This window comes from Homalodisca vitripennis, chromosome 2 (assembly GCF_021130785.1).
Source record: "Homalodisca vitripennis isolate AUS2020 chromosome 2, UT_GWSS_2.1, whole genome shotgun sequence".
Lineage (NCBI taxonomy): Eukaryota > Metazoa > Arthropoda > Insecta > Hemiptera > Cicadellidae > Homalodisca > Homalodisca vitripennis.
In genome coordinates, this window is record NC_060208.1 from 16,945,207 (window position 1) to 16,961,947 (window position 16,741).

A 16,741-nucleotide genomic window follows, 5' to 3' on the forward strand; every position below is an offset into this window, starting at 1 on the left:
CCAACATATCACATCGCCTCTCCCCTCAGCGGAGTTAAGTTTAAATAGCTCGATTTAGATTCGGCACAACCTCTTGTTCGGTGGTTTCGGCTCTCCCACATCGCAACTTTTCCCACTTCTACACACACGGACCCACGAGTGGACAGTGTGGGGGATGGAAGTGATCTACCATCGATCTCGATGCAGAGAATTGTTGGATACTTCCTAAGGGAGGAATAAACTAAATAAAACATATATCATAATCCAAGGTTAGTTCTTGTTTAGTTAGAGTTTGGCATGTTTTAAACACATACCACACACATGAATGTATATGACATTTACTATCAATTGCGGAATATACAACTAACACTGCATAAAAAATATTAAATTCTAAATGTTTCTTAATGGCATCAGTTACACTACACTGATGTCAATGTCATAATATTTTGTTTAGAGGACTATGGATGATACCGGGAGATAAATGGATAAGACAAATGTATCAAAAAGTTAAAAGAACACGTTTCATGGACTCCATTTTTCCTATTTATTCGGTTTCATATATTAAATCGTAAATTTAAGTATTGAGAAAAGTAAGTATGAAAAATAGGGCGTTACAAACATCGATATCAACGTTAACGACGACTCAATAATTCGTATAACATGAAAATACATGAATACCACACTGCAGTGGCTAAGATAAAAAAGACAAAGATGTACTTCTGAAAGATGTGATGACACCCACCATAGAGGCCAGGAAAAGAAATGCATTAATGTACTGTACTTCTAAATATGTGATGACACCCACTAAAGTGGCTAAGATAAGAATGAAAAAGATGCACTTCTAATGGTGTGATGACACTCAACACAGTGGCCAGGATAAGAAAGACAAAGATGTACCTCTAAATATGTTATGACACCGAGCAGTAGCCAGGATAAGAAAGACAAATATGTACCTCTGAAAGATGTGATGACACCCACTACAGTGGCTAAGATAAGAATGACAAAGATGCACTTCTGAAAGATGTGATGACACTCAACACAGTGGCTAGGATAAGAAAGATAAAGATCTACCTCTAAATATGTGATGACACCCACTACAGTGGCTAGGATAAGAATGACAAATATGTACTTCTGAAAGATGTGATGACACCCACCGCAGTGGCCAGGATAAGAATGAAAAAGATGTACTTCTAAATATGTGATGACACTCCACCACAGTGGCCAGGATAAGAATGGCAAAGATGTACTTCTAAATATGTGATGACACCCGCCACAGTGGCCACGATAAGAATGGCAAAGATGTACTTCTAAATATGTGATAACACCCACCACAGTGGCCCGGATAAGAATGGCAAAGATGTACCTCTAAATTGTGATGACACCCACCACAGTGACCAGGATAAGAAAGACAAAGATGTACCTCTAAATATGTGATGACACCCACTACAGTGGCCAGGATAAGAATGGCAAAGATGTACCTCTAAATATGTGATGAAATCCACTACAGTGGCCAGGATAAGAAAGACAAAGATGTACCTCTAAATATGTGATGACACCCACCACAGTGGCCAGGATAAGAATGGCAAAGATGTACCTCTAAATGTGTGATGACACCCACTACAGTGGCTAGGATAAGAATGACAAATATGTACCTCTAAATTTGTGTTGACACCCACCACAGTGGCCAGGATAAGAATGGCAAAGATGTACCTCTAAATATGTGATGACACCCACCACAGTGGCTAGGATAAGAATGGCAAAGATGTACCTCTAAATATGTGATGACACCAACCACAGTTGCCAGAATAAGAAAGACAAAGATGTACCTCTAAATATGTGATGACACCCACTACAGTGGCCAGGATAAGAATGGCAAAGATGTACCTCTAAATATGTGATGACACCCACCACAGTGGCCAGGATAAGAATGACAAAGATGTACCTCTAAATATGTGATGACACCCACCACAGTGGCTAGGATAAGAAATGGCAAAGATGTACCTCTAAATATGTGATGACACCCACCACAGTGGCCAGGATAAGAATGACAAAGATGTACCTCTGAAAGATGTGATGACACCCACCACAGTGGCCAGGATAAGAAAGTACATTAATGTACTGTACTTCTAAATATGTGATGACACCCACTACAGTGGCTAGGATAAGAATGGCAAAGATGTACCTCTAAATATGTGATGACACCCACCACAGTGGCTAGGATAAGAATGGCAAAGATGTACCTCTAAATATGTGATGACACCCAACCACAGTTGCCAGGATAAGAAAGACAAAGATGTACCTCTAAATATGTGATGACACCCGCCACAGTGGCCAGGATAAGAATGGCAAAGATGTACCTCTAAATATGTGATGACACCCACCACAGTGGCCAGGATAAGAAAGACAAAGATGTACCTCTAAATATGTGATGACACACCCACTACAGTGGCTAGGATAAGAATGGCAAAGATGTACCTCTAAATATGTGATGACACCGACCACAGTGACCAGGATAAGAAAGACAAATATGTAAACTGTGATGACACTACACATAGGGTGGAGGTGTTACTTTGATATAGGATTACTCTGTACAGATATGGCTCGAGGCCAAGTCGACTCTATCAGTCAACACAGGAACTGCGAGCTGAGTAACAGTCGACCACACTACACATAGGGTGGCGGTGTTACTTTGATATAGGATTACTCTGTACAGATATGGCTCGAGGCCAAGTCGACTCTATCAGTCAACACAGGAACTGCGAGCTGAGTAACAGTCGACCACACTACACATAGGGTGGAGGTGTTACTTTGATATGGGATTACTCTGTACAGATATGGCTCGAAGCCAAGTCGACTCTATCAGTCAACACAGGAACTGCGAGCTGAGTAACAGTCGACCACACTACACATAGGGTGGCTAGGCGTTACTTTGATATGGGATTACTCTGTACAGATATGGCTCGAAGCCAAGTCGACTCTATCAGTCAACACAGGAACTGCGAGCTGAGTAACAGTCGACCACACTACACATAGGGTGGAGGCGTTACTTTGATATGGGATTACTCTGTACAGATATGGCTCGAGGCCAAGTCGACTCTATCAGTCAACACAGGAACTGCGAGCTGAGTAACAGTCGACCACACTACACATAGGGTGGCGGTGTTACTTTGATATGGGATTACTCTGTACAGATATGGCTCGAGGCCAAGTCGACTCTATCAGTCAACACAGGAACTGCGAGCTGAGTAACAGTCGACCACACTACACATAGGGTGGCGGTGTTACTTTGATATGGGATTACTCTGTACAGATATGGCTCGAGGCCAAGTCGACTCTATCAGTCAACACAGGAACTGCGAGCTGAGTAACAGTCGACCACACTACACATAGGGTGGCGGTGTTACTTTGATATGGGATTACTCTGTACAGATATGGCTCGAGGCCAAGTCGACTCTATCAGTCAACACAGGAACTGCGAGCTGAGTAACAGTCGACCACACTACACATAGGGTGGCGGTGTTACTTTGATATAGGATTACTCTGTACAGATATGGCTCGAGGCCAAGTCGACTCTATCAGTCAACACAGGAACTGCGAGCTGAGTAACAGTCGACCACACTACACATAGGGTGGAGGCGTTACTTTGATATGGGATCCTATTGACACAGGTTCTACTCTATATTAGCCTTTGTGTCTCTGCAGCCGTATCAATCCTGGCGTTGAAAGCTTCTTGTTTCTATCAGACAAATACGATCCAGTTCATTGTGTAAATAAACAATAATATTCTGATAAATTATCAAACGTTTCTTTGTTACTTTTCATTCGTCAAATAATTTTAATATTCCACATATAAATAATAATTTTAATTATCTCTGTTACTTTATACTTATACTTTGTACATGGCATTTTACCACATTTCAATATTGGTGTACTAACCGTTCCTGTAAGTTATTCAAAATTTACAATTTTTTCTCCGCTTAGATGTTTTTTACCAACCTAAATGTACCCCCCAAATTATTTATTATTATAGTATAATGATAAACTTCTTTTTGCTTTAATTTTGCAGTTTTCGTGATTTGCAAGGTTTTTTTTAAATAAATTATTAAACACCAATATGCTGTGTATTTTAATAGAAAATAAATAAAATTCCTTACCTGCTGTCGTAGTGTTTATCTAATATAACAGTATATAAGCAAAAGTATTGTATTAGGTACAATAACTATTACTATCTGTACCTTTTCGTGGATATTAAAATAGTAATTTTCCTCCTATAACTTACTAGTGAGTATACTGCTAACTCTTAGGGAGTAGGACTACACTACATTAACACGTGTGTTTAGTAATAGGTTTCGCCTAAGTTTATAGCTACGCTTTTTACTATTTCACATGTTAAAATGTCGTATTACAGTACTCAACTTTGTATATAAAGTTTAATTATTCAGCGAATTTCTTGTTTCCATCATGGTTAGCCATGAGACCAATGTAAAAGTTTTCACTAACGCTCAAACAAGTTTCAATGGAATGCCAGGGACCATCATAAAACTTGATATTACCTATATGGAAATGATGTTTCGTGCATGATCTCAAGTCTGTGGCTCAGTTCGTTTTCGATTTGGACAGACATCCAGACAGAAATGAACTTTGTCCAGCCCATCCAGTGATTTGCTAACTACGCTTGAAGCTTAAAAACCTACAGCTTAACCTACAGCTTGAAGGTTAATAATACGTATAAAATCAACAACACAAACAAGTGAAATCAGCTTTTCCTTTGGACGGAATAAAATTGTAACTTTTGGATACTCCTGGCATACGAATGAATTCAGTCTCTAGAAGAATCTTGGATCTTCCACTGTCCAAATATCTTGACTCTGAGGTCTTCCTAGCGCCATAAAGAATTTCAAGAAGTTGCCAGACAATGAGAGCGTTAAGAATTTGTAAGGTTGACTTCACAGTAAAGTACCGACACTTCTAAATGAAGCCAAACTTTATAGGCATACCGATAAAAAGTTCCCTGATAAACAGACAAGTGCGTGTACCCACATGAGCGAGTAATTTCACGTTATCTCCCAAAGAACGTTCGTGTTTGCAACGGCTAGTGGATAAGAAAGAAATACGTCCTTCCTCACAATTTATTTATGTCCGAGTTATTCGTAAATAGTCTATAACGTGCTGATAAGAAGTTGCCTGATAAACAGACATGTGCGTGTACCCATACGAGCGAGTAACTTCACGTTATCTCCCAAAGAACGTTCGTGTTTGCAACGGCTAGTGGATAAGAAAGAAATACGTCCTTCCTCACAATTTATTTATGTCCGAGTTATTCGTAAATAGTCTATAACGTGTTGATAAGAAGTTGGCTGATAAACAGACATGTGCGTGTACCCATACGAGCGAGTAACTTCACGTTATCTCCCAAAGAACGTTCGTGTTTGCAACGGCTAGTGGATAAGAAAGAAATACGTCCTTCCTCACAATTTATTTATGTCCGAGTTATTCGTAAATAGTCTATAACGTGCTGATAAGAAGTTGCCTGATAAACAGACATGTGCGTGTACCCATACGAGCGAGTAACTTCACGTTATCTCCCAAAGAACGTTCGTGTTTGCAACGACTAGTGGATAAGAAAGAAATACGTCCCTCACATTTTATGTCCGAGTTAGTCGTAAATACACTATAACATGCTGATAAGAAGTTGCTGATAAACTCTGGCCATTCGTGCGTAAAACAAATCATCTCCTATCCAGAGCCCATTACTATACTTGTGACATTCCAAGTAAATTAAACGTCCCGTTTATAAAAATATATACACTTCCGCTCCATACATAACAAGGTTTTTTCTTTTCAATAGACTTTTTATGCTTATCAATTTTTAGTAGTGTAAAATTTCCCATTTACAGATTCCTAACCTACATTATTGGTATCTAAAAGACATATTTACAGTTTTTTTTTCGATTTTCAACTTTTTTCATTCACGTAAGATAACATTTTTAGCTGATATATGATCAAATACAGTCACATATTACAGCAAAATGTACGCAAAAATGTAAGGAATAAAGTCATAATAGTAATAACAATATACGAGGAAAAATAATACATAAATTATAATAGTGTGGAATGGTTTTTGTTTTACAGTTTTAATTTTGTTTAAAATTGGTAGAAATGAGTTGATAAAAAAAAACAATGGTTTACAACAATTAAAAAAAGGATGGTTTTGGAATTTATTCGCTGTGAAAACACACAAGATTATTAATTGTATTTGTAACAACAATATTCCCACTCTGGACGGTGAAGTACGAGTCCTATGTATGTACGTGATTCTTAATAATACTTACGTATTCTTAATTTGGACTGATATATATGTAGTGCTCCTGAGCATTACCAATCTTTAATCAGTTTCTCAGTTTCGAGCGTTATTCTTCCGGTGATACCTAAATTACTATTCAAAAAACGTGTAACAGACCAGATTGTCTCATGCATACCCGGGGTTTTTAAGTTATTCAAAAAATTAGTATGGTTAGGATTTTTTTTTAAATACATTCAAAAAGTACAGATTTTTTGTAAAAAAGCTGTAATAAAAGTTTTTTTATGAGAATTTTGCTAAAATCCCGGGTCAAAGTGTGCTCCTTAATTTTCCCATCAAGTGAAAAAAATTTTAAAGATATCTTTAGTGGTTCCTGAGAAAAAGGTACATAAGTGGAAAAACTCTAAACTTTCGGGAAATCGTATTTAAAGTTAAAGCCTAGTCCAATGCAAAACATAAACCTACCTCAGTGCATTCCAGCCCCATATGCTGGATTGTCTGGATCTTCCTCTGCCTCATACTCATCTTCCAAACGCCTTTTTGCTAATGTAGAGCTTTGTCTACACTTTCTCTCTAATTCTTCTATAGCTTTCTGAGCCTTTGCGATTCTTGCTTCGTCCAGTTTTTTAAGGGCACTAACACAGTTCCTCCCGGAACAATGCCTAGATTTGCTAAGACTTTACATCTGGCTATGTTTCCCAAATTAAAACAAGCCAAGGCTTCATACACACCAAACTCGAGTGTATTCCTCATCACAAATGTCCTTTTGGGAATGCGAGACCAGATCATATTATTGAGCGACTCGCTCGGATTTTGAGTGCCTCCATGCAAACATTTCTTCAGAAGTTCTGGAGACGCTAAATCTTTGAAAATAGGTTTTATTTCAGACATTACAGTGTCAGGTAAATGAAAATGTGAATCATGATCATAAATATCCATAAATGTCATAAATGCATGACAATGACAGCTTGTTGCGACAAAACCACCAAAAAAACTCTCCATGTATTGCTTTATAAAAAGTGATGTAAATTGAGTTTGACTCAACGGATTTGCATGAGATTTGTTTTAAAATAAATAGGAATATATTTAAAACTAAATTTAGCAAAAAAAAATAAAAATTGAAAATTTTGACCCAGGGGGTCATCCGACTCCCCTTTAGCATTTTCCGAAAATTTCTGATCATCTATGAAGGTACAATCCATAAACGCTTGATGGGTACTTTGTTTCCACCATTCCTACTCGAAACAATGACGCCATATTCGATGTAACTTTTGACAAAAAATCTCCTAAGCATCATATAAGAATCAGGCAAACATACTGATCATTAGGTAGGTTAGGTTAGGTACGATCAGGTAAGTTTAGAGATTAGATTAGGTTAGTTTAGGTTAGATTAGATTAGGCTAGATTAGGTTAGGTTATTTAGGTTAGGAAAAATTTAGTTTCCCATATTCATTACAAATAATATTTCGTGAATTTTCATTAATGTAAAAAGATTGCTAAAGTATTTTAGTTAGTCTTGGTCTGTACCATTTATGACGTCTTGTAATATGTTTTTATAAACTTTGAAAATGCCAATTGATCAAGATGTAACAAAAATGGACATTCCGTGTCAAATTTCATACGGTTAGTTACGCTTTAACAAAACATAAAAGATATTTGCAAAAATATAATGCTGTAACTTTTTTGAACTGTGTGTTACGACGTATATAACAAGTATACAAACTGACGATAAACTAAGGCAGGGTAGGACAAATTTTGTTAGATAACTTGTTGCTCATTATGAAGCAGGGATATGGATCTCTGTACTTCTCCATCCAATTATGAAAGTTCGGATACGTACGTGTGTATTTTAATCACGCAAAGCAAAAACTACTAACCCGATTGAGTTGATATGTTGATTAAACTTTCTTTCAGCAATTTGTTAACATACATTTTCCATGTAACACCCGATTAAAAAGATAATATGCACTCAAAACACTTTTTGTTTTTCTCTGGTTGAGTTGTGAATTTTATAATTATTTCACCTAAAAATGTTCAGAGCGAAGCCAAAATAATTCAAGAATTTTAATTTTTTAAGCAATTTTTCGATGTGGTGCAACCAGAAATCCTAGATAAGATTGAAGTTGATGTTATTTATTCATAAATTACAAAGGTGCTGACTGCTGTTTAAATAACGTATTATTAAAAGTAGTTTATTATCACAAACCATAAAAACTGTCCAAATGAAAAAAAAGTCGATAGTCGTCACTGCATAAATTTTTTTTGTTATCTACTAATATTCACAAGTATCCTTCTTCCTATATTTTTAAGAATATGTCATGTGTGACAATTTGTTTAGCAATTAACGTTTCTAAAATCTCATTGTCATTGACATCTCAAAACATGAGTTGTTATAAAAACAATTTCTTCTTACTTGAACTCATTGCACTTCACTCGCAAGACAATACCCAAATGAGCAGAATCACTTCAGTCCGCAGTCACTTCAACGACAATGTTCTGATCAGCTACTGTCGCAAGAATCATTCCAACGACAATACACCTTAACTCTTCTCGATTGATCACCATTTAGAACCATGGTTTACCTCCGTTTGCCATATGACTACGAAGAATGTGTAAAATAAATTAATTCAACTACAGTAATGTGGGATGGCATTCTGGCAGACTTAAAGTAACTTCCGTTTATCTTATCTTACCTTCGGATAATGGAGCTTATGGGTCAAATCAATTGATATCAAAGTGAACGATTAGAGCGTACATACCGCAGGCAGCAAATCGATTAGAGAACCCAACCGTGACCTGCTCAGTCACGTGATCACGCCACGCGCCTGTTGATTGAGCTGATCGGTCACGTCGCTATCAAAGACGTACAATTAGAGTGTGCGTGCCACAAGCAACAAATCAATTAGAGACCCAACAGCGACTTGCTCAGTCACGTGATCACGCCTCGCGCCTGTTGATTGACCTGATCAGTCAAGTCGATATCAAAGATATACAATTATAGAGTGCGTGCCACAAGCAGCAAATCGATTAGAGAACCAACAGCGACTTGCTCAGTCACGTGATCAAGCCTCGCGCCTGTTGATTGAGCTGATCAGTCAAGTTGATATCAAAGATATACCATTAGAGAGTGCGTGCCACAAGCAGCAAATCGATTAGAGAACACAACAGCGACTTGCTCAGTCACGTGATCACGCCTCGCGCCTGTTGATTGAGCTGATCAGTCAAGTCGATATCAAAGATGTTCATTTAGAGAGTGCGTGCCACAAGCAGCAAATCGATTAGATAACCCAACTGTGATCTGCTCAGTCACGTGATCACGCCTTGCGCCTTTTGATTGAGCTGATCAGTCAAGTCGATATCAAAGAGATACAATTAGAGAGTGCGTGCCACAAGCAGCAAATCGATTAGAGAACCCAACTGTGACCTGCTCAGTCCCGTGATCACGCCTTGCGCCTTTTGATTGAGCTGATCAGTCAAGTCGATATCAAAGATATACAGTACAATTAATTAGAGTGTGCGTGCCACAAGCAGCAAATCGATTAGAGAACCCAACAGCGACTTGCTCAGTCACGTGATCACGCCTCGCGCCTGTTGATTGAGCTTATCATTCAAGTCGATATCAAAGATATACTGTACAATTACAGAGTGCGTGCCACAAGCAGCAAATCGATTAGAGAACCAACAGCGACTTGCTCAGTCACGTGATCACGCCTCGCGCCTGTTGATTGAGCTGATCAGTCAAGTCGATATCAAAGATGCACATTTAGAGAGTGCGTGCCACAAGCAGCAAATCGATTAGAGAACACAACAGCGACTTGCTCAGTCACGTGATCACGCCTCGCGCCTGTTGATTGAGCTGATCAGTCAAGTCGATATCAAAGATATACAATTAGAGAGTGCGTGCCACAAGCAGCAAATCGATTAGAGAACACAACAGCGACTTGCTCAGTCACGTGATCACGCCTCGCGCCTGTTGATTGAGCTTATCATTCAAGTCGATATGAAAGATATACAATTAGAGAGTGCGTGCCACAAGCAGCAAATCGATTAGAGAACCAACAGCGACTTGCTCAGTCACGTGATCACGCCTCGCGCCTGTTGATTGAGCTTATCATTTAAGTCAATATCAAAGATGTACATTTAGAGAGTGCGTGCCACAAGCAGCAAATCGATTAGATAACCCAACTGTGACCTGCTCAATCACGTGATCACGCCTTGCGCCTTTTGATTGAGCTGATCAGTCAAGTCGATATCAAAGAGATACAATTAGAGAGTGCGTGCCACAAGCAGCAAATCGATTAGAGAACCCAACTGTGACCTACTCAGTCACGTGATCACGCCTTGCGCCTTTTGATTGACATGATCAGTCAAGTCGATATCAAAGATATACAATTAGAGAGTGCGTGCCACAAGCAGCAAATCGATTAGAGAACCAACAGCGACTTGCTCAGTCACGTGATCACGCCTCGCGCCTGTTGATTGAGCTGATCAGTCAAGTCGCTATCAAAGACGTACAATTAATTAGAGTGTGCGTGCCACAAGCAGCAAATCGATTAGAGAACCCAACAGCGACTTGCTCAGTCACGTGATCACGCCTCGCGCCTGTTGATTGAGCTTATCATTCAAGTCGATATCAAAGATGCACATTTAGAGAGTGCGTGCCACAAGCAGCAAATCGATTAGATAACCCAACTGTGACCTGCTCAGTCACGTGATCACGCCTCGCGCCTGTTGATTGAGCTTATCATTCAAGTCGATATCAAAGATGCACATTTAGAGAGTGCGTGCCACAAGCAGCAAATCGATTAGAGAACCCAACAGCGACTTGCTCAGTCACGTGATCACGCCTCGCGCCTGTTGATTGAGCTGATCAGTCAAGTCGATATCAAAGGATATAGTCTTCTGAACTTTTGGAATGTTTTAAAACATCATTCCTAATTCAGTACAAATGTATTGTATTAACGCGTGTCTGCAGACTTTACTTTTAATTAAACTTTCTTATCGTTGTGCATTATCGTAATCAGTAACAATTAGTAGTATTTTAGTGCTGAATTTAAGAATAATGTTTTATATTTTATTAGAATTACTTTATTTGTCTCACAAGTATGGATGGAGTTGCATTTTAAGACGACTAAAACGAAAGGTAAAAATGTCAATTAACATTACATTGTAATTGAAAATATATTTGTATAGTATTCGTTTTAAAATTAAATTACACATGTACGAATAACATTAGTTATAACGCAGTGTATTATTACATTAAGGGAGATTTATCTATAATGTATGAGTATACTAAGACCTATTTTGAGTATATGTTAATATTTCTCATCGTACTTATTAATAAATAATGTATTGTAAGTTTTGTCTCCTTTTACGTAACATGAACTTATTTTAAATTCCAATTCGGGTTTTGGAAAATATTTTTAATTGTATTTAGAAATATCTTTTAAACCAGCAACTACATGAGTTTTATACTCATAAATCAAATTCAGATTTGAGAATTACGTATAAAGAAATTACAACATTGTAACTGCTTTATGAAAGCTGTTTATTGTCTGGGCGGTAGCGAAGCCAATAACAGAGGCACTGGAAAACGTCATTTATGTCAGTCTGTCTGTCTGCAGGGTATCATGAAATTGAATTGACTTATAGACGACACTTTTCATGCACATTTTTACGTTGATGTTATGTGTAACCATGACTACAACTATGAAATCGCAAAATAAATAAATCTGTGAACCGAGTTTAGTCATATGGTACATGACATGTGACTTTGTTACACATGTAGCCTAATAAAATAAAATATAAATAAGGTATAAAATTGAAATTTTTCATGTTACCTCAGCAAAGCCTGTTACGCTACACGTGGTGGGGCGTATCTTGTTTTAATCACAAAACTCATGCATAGCGAATAAGCACGAATATACAGTTTCATTCTTGTTTCTTGATTATTGTTTCCAAAATATTACGAAGAACGATACCACGTTGATTGGCAATTTCCGGCTACATTTTGCCAAATTAGATTCAGACTGTTTTCGACCACTGATATTAATAAAATTAAAATTAACAGACAGGAATTAAAGAATTCACTGTGAAGTTTTAGTTACAAGAGGTGGATCTGAAATAAAAAAGGACTCCATTAAAATATTTAAAGGAATTTTCTCGTTATATATGTTCATATATTATCGGAGAATATAAATTAATAAAAAAATGTACATTAGGAGGTTTATAGCTGTGCCCTTGGCCTTGGCCAGACGAGTCAGAACTACTGTACGTGCGTTTCTGCAAACATAGACTACATCCGGGAGCAAGAAAGAAGACGGTTAGGGTCCGGCCAATAGTGGTGCGGTGGGTATACGCTGTTGCCACACCGCCTCACTTCTGGCAAACGTATCTCATAGTATTCTTGTATTATAGTTCGGCCCAACATTAAGAATGATGAGACACCTTCCATTTCCTTCTGATTTTTAAAACTATTTTAAAATTTATAAAATAAGAACATTTTTGAATATTTTGTAGATTGTTTTGCATTATAACATTGAATATAACAGTGATTTGTTTAATTATTAACAATGTATGTTTCCTGAAATATGTTTACACATTTTGCACCACGCATTCGTACTAACATTAATTAATTTAAAATGTAAGTTCTAAAAAACTTCTGCTTATATAACAGTTTTTTCTTTTGTTCTTATTTAGTAAATAAGTGATAAAAAAATTATAAATAATAGGAAGTATGAATTAATATCTATTAAAATACAGTATACAATAATATCTTAAGGCTTTAAAACATCATTGGTGTACACCTAACGTATTTTAACGTTGAATAGGAATAATATAAAATTGTGAATTTATAACAAATGGGAACATTTTATTTTATTTTATTTTGATACTACTCTAGTCTGACAATATAGATAAAAATATTAGAGGAAGAAAGTTAGAACACATTTTACGAAACAATACACAGTGTAGTATAGGGACAATATAAAAACTTAGTTTTTGGTCTAGAAAAATTATTTTTTTACAGAAACGTAGGCCTTTTCAGGTTCCTTTTTGTATATCATGTAATTAATAGTAACTCCCATATTTTTCGGTGCAATAATGTTAGGGATTGGGAACGTCAGTGAGTCGAGCTCTGTGTCTGTTAAGCGGGAGGACAGTTTGGCAACGCAGCATAACTCTGATTGGATGAGGCTAAGTGACGGCCCACAAGAGTCACGCCCTCAGCTGTCTTCTCTACTGCACTCTCATATAGGCACTGCCACCGCTTACATGTGACGATGTGACCTTGACCTTGTGCCTGTGACCTTGGCCAGCGAGGCATTGCTCGGGGGAGAACTACGTGCGTTCCAGAACTGGAACCGTACCGACCGGAACGTTTCACGCTCGGAACTAGTTCCGCAACACGGTTCCAGTTCCATGCGTTTCGTTCCAACTAAGCTTGGCAACTTTTTTCAGTTTCTGTCTGATTTCGTTCCGGTTCAATATAATATAGTATGTTCCGATACTTAAATTTTAAACATAGTCTCTCTGCTCAATCATAGATACAAAGTTTCATAAAAATTCAACTTTGTGAGAACTTAAATTTTCAAATATAACTTTGAATTTTAAATCTACTTATTAACCTATTGTCAGTATAGATTATCAAAATAAACTAACCAATTTAATCAAAGACAATTGTATTGAAATACAATAAGAAATATTTCTGAAGTGAATTGAATTCAAATATTTTAAAACAAGTAGGCTATATAAAATACAATGAATGAAACTAAAACAAAAAATTTAAAAGTTTGCCTCAAAACAGTAAAAAAATAAACATATATGCTAAGATAATTTCCATTATTTAAATACTCGTACTTGTGCGAAAATGAAATTTGGTAAAGTTCATTCCTTAAGTCGAGGAACACTAAAAGTTACATATGTATTAGTTGTTAACGTATAAATTAATAATGATTTGAATTTACCAATAATTAAGTACCGCAATGACACCAAATTGTGTTACTCAGAAATACTAAAAAGAAACAAAAATATATTCTGTAGTTTAAAATTACACTTAAATACTGAATCTTGGCAATCTCAAATCGTGTCACAAAATCCTATTTAATATTTAGCAGCAGTAACAAAATATCACTGATCAAGCTGTTCAATCAAGAGACTGATAGGAGAAATGACACAACAAAGTAAACAACCTCCTTCTAAACAGTCTGGTTCAGCGATAAGTTGCTACATGGAAATATTGTGGTTGCTTGGAACCCAGGCGGAACTGGAACATTTACCACCAGCCTAGTCGCTGGAACGCCCGGAACCATTTGGTACGTCTGGTAAACCGTTCCGACGAACATGGAGTTCCGAAGAAGTGTACTGTTCCAGGTCCGTTCCGGTTCCGATGGAACTGTTCCAGTTCCTTCTTGAGAGACGGAACGTTCCACCGCTTACAGTAGGAGGCAGGTAGCTGTGCGCGAGACAGGAACATGCCACAGTTGTACTATCATGCGTAAAAACATCGGACTGTGTATAATTACCAGCGAGCGTGTAGAGTAAGCGATGGCAGTGATAACTATGTTTACAGAAACGCATGAATTCTCCCCCTTGCCACCCCACAGCTATGTAATGAAATTAATTTGTGTATTCTGACTAGGAACAGTTGATTGTGTGTAACGACTGCGTTTAATACCGCTGGTATCGATGGTTTATCAGATATCGACACAAGCTCGATAACGAACTTCCGGGAAATGGAGTGCTTCCGGTTCACATCACCCTCTTCTTATTTCTAAGCCAGAGGTGTTTATAAAAGCAACTTTACTCTAAGAAAGAATGTTGTTTGAATGAGTATAATTTAAAATATATTACTGACTTCCCTGAATAAGTTGTTATTCTATGAGAAATTATTAAGCAGAAAATGGAAAATTTTGTCAAAAACATCACAATCAACACACATAAATATTTATTCAGTCTTGGGTAACTATGACAAGGACAGATTATGTAATGAACCGTAATTGCAAATTAATCTGATACTTAATTTCATTTCCATATAAATTCAATTATTGAGGCTGCCCTCTAAATTTCCCGTCTGTTGTTTTTTGAATCTCAATGTACCGAATTTACTTTATATTTTATATATTACAATACTGTATAACAGTTTCATTATAATTTAAAAAACCCAAATGCATATAATAATTCAATTAATTATAGTGAAATGGTAATTTTATATTGGTCTAATAATGATTATGCACAATTAGGGGCCGATTATAACTAAGGAGTTAAGGATAAAATAAAGAAAACATCCTTCTTTCTATTGCTAGCCCCAAGAAGATAGATGCTTCCATTGTTTCATCGAGAAAACGACTAGGAGGACAACTAGGTGATATGACTAGAAGCACAACTAGGCAATACGACTAGGAACATAAATAGGCAAAACTACTAGGATCACAACTAGGCAAACTGTTCTAGACAATAAAAATATTATACTGCAAGGGCTTTTCATTCTTAATTGACAAATTTACAATCAACAACAAAATGTGGAGGCAAACTCATACAAGGACATTCCTGAAGTGTACAGAAATATATAAAATATCATTTGAATAAGAACAGTAAAACAACAATTTTGATTTAAAATGTTTATACTCACCAAATAGGAACCGTACAAAGACGGAGTTCTAGCCACCAATGCCTAAAACATAGAACAGATCATATGAAACAACAGAATATAAATAGCAAATAAAATTCATTAGTGTATTTTGAGTTTAATTATTTTTGCTATTCAGTTTCATGGACCTGAATTCAAATAGCAACTCTTAAAATTTCTAGAAGAATGTTCCTGTTGGGCTGTACGTAAATTGTTTGGTCTATACCACCTACACGTGTGACTTGTTGAAGTTTCAAATAAATGTACTCTGAATGTTTAAAAAACTTATTTATTCACCGAATTTCTCGTTGTCTTCATGCTTATCCATAAGATCAATTTCAAAATGTTCCTCATCCTATAGAATTAAATGTACCATAATCGAACTCAATGTTGCCTATATAGAAATGAAACACCACGCAAAAGAGCAAGGCTAAAGGTCATTTTATTCTCGAGACATCGTGCGGAAAGACAGATAGACAGGAAGGAGGTTTTCCAACCCCTCGAGTAATAGGCTTCGCTAATGCTCAGCCAAAAACTTTACCCTGAAATAGCTGAAACAATTTTGTTTGCACGAATATGTGGCAAAATGTGAAATGCATTACTGACATCATCCCAACTATTTGCTTATTGCAGCAATGAGAAATTTCATTAATTCACTTCTGGCTGGTTTATACTTTCCAATTGAACTTATACTGGGTACAGCAAAAACAGGTGTATCTCTTACATATGGGCCAAAACGTGCATGTTCGGGGTTGGCACTTCATAAACGCAAATGTCGAGATAATGGGATTAAGGAGTTGATCGATAGGTCTGTTTACGGTGGAGGATAGCTTGTT

The 16,741-nt window shown here is 37.0% G+C and overlaps 1 protein-coding gene across 1 annotated transcript in view; it reads right to left on the bottom strand.

Moving 5' to 3' along the window:
* Nucleotides 1–15,944, bottom strand: part of LOC124355544 — a 146,405-nt gene extending 130,461 nt beyond the window's left edge. The window contains exon 1 of the mRNA XM_046806707.1: nucleotides 15,909–15,944. The gene's annotated coding sequence lies outside the window, so the exon portion shown is untranslated. The remainder of the gene's footprint in view (nucleotides 1–15,908) is intronic.
* Between the last annotated feature and the right edge of the window lie 797 nt (nucleotides 15,945–16,741).